This window comes from Aethalodelphis obliquidens, unplaced genomic scaffold (assembly GCF_003676395.1).
Source record: "Aethalodelphis obliquidens isolate GAN/ISIS:26980383/991018 unplaced genomic scaffold, ASM367639v1 scaffold32, whole genome shotgun sequence".
NCBI lineage: Eukaryota > Metazoa > Chordata > Mammalia > Artiodactyla > Delphinidae > Aethalodelphis > Aethalodelphis obliquidens.
This window is the reverse complement of record NW_020837976.1, coordinates 12,991,252-12,992,808: the sequence shown is the minus strand read 5'-3', so window position 1 is coordinate 12,992,808 and position 1,557 is coordinate 12,991,252.

The following is a 1,557-nucleotide window of genomic DNA, read 5'->3' as shown; positions in this document are numbered from 1 at the left end:
ATATATATATATATATATATATATGGTTCTGTTGAAATGCATGTATGGCAGGGGAGTACCTAGCCTGGTCCATGAGTCACTAAAGACTTCCTGGATGTGACGAAATCTCAGTTGAGGCATAAAAGGTGGGTAGAAGTTAGCCAGACCAAGGCAAGAAGGAAGAGAAGAATGTTACAGGCAGAGGTTATAGCACATGCAATGGCATGAACAGAGGATCTGGAGACATCCCTTCCTCTGAACTCTTCTCTCTGGCAGGAATTTTTTCTTGGGGGCCCCTGGTTCAGAAGCCAGGACAGGTGTTTGTTCCTCTCTTCCTATTTAGTCACTGAGTTGGGTGGCCTATCCCAGTTCTCTTGGAGTACTTAGGAGAATTAGAGTGATGGAAGACTTTGCTGCATTGTATGGAAAAAGGCATGTTTGTACACCAAGGAAAGAATACATGTTGGAGGCTAGAGGGACAGTGGGGACTGAAGTGCTTGTATCCCATGACCCTGGGGCCCAGGAAATGGCAAGCTGACAGGAACACGGGAATGGGAGGTCTGCTTTCCTCATTCCCTGTTCCCTCCTCTCATCACCAGACTCACAGATGCTAAGCTACATGAGGGCAATGAATATTTGTTGAATATTCCTCAAAACTCTACTTCTCCAATTTTTATTTTGGCAGTTTTAATTAACTCACAATTGCTGAGGGCAGTTAATACCTAAGAGGAAGTTTGAGTCCTCTTCTAAGATGTCCTGATTTCCCTTCCTGATACTGTCACTTCTGAAGAAGATGTGATAATCAAAGCTGTTGTGGGTAATAGGAGAGGTGAAATTAGGGAGACAGCTTTTGTGTCCAGAGGTTGTAGGATTATTAGTGAGGCCAGTCAGAAGTCTTAAAAGATCCTTCAAATGGATAGAGAGTTGCCTTTTCCTATGGGTGACAATCAAATGATTTCATGTTTTTAATACCACTTAATGTTTTTTTTACTGATTGTGAATTAATTGTAAATGTTGATAGTACAGAAAATGAGAAAGTATAAATCACCCACGATCCCACCATCCATAGAAACTTTGTTAACATTTTGGAGTACTTCTAGTAGATTTTTTTTACCCCCCAGCCCTAATATATGTGTACTTTTTTTGGTGAAAATCTTGTTTGGTAAATCATTTTTAGTAACTGATTTTAACACTTATACTTTTGGTTATATACTTCAACTGTTTATTAAAAAATTTTTTTTGAAGTATAGTTGATCTACAATGTGGCGTTAATTTCTTCTGTACAGCAAAGTGATTCAGTTATACATATATATATATATATATATATATATATATACATTCTTTTTAAATATTCTTTTCCATTATGATTTATCTCAGGATATTGAATATAGTTCCCTGTGCTATACAGTAGGACCTCATTGTTTATACTTTAACTATTTAGTATTAGAATGTAATACAAGACGTCTTCTAATAAATTTGAGTTTTAAGTTTTGCTTTGAAATTAATCATTCAGTAATAGGGAGCACCGTAACACGAATGGAGATGTGCTGGGAGAATGGGGGAAGGAGTTGTGGGAAG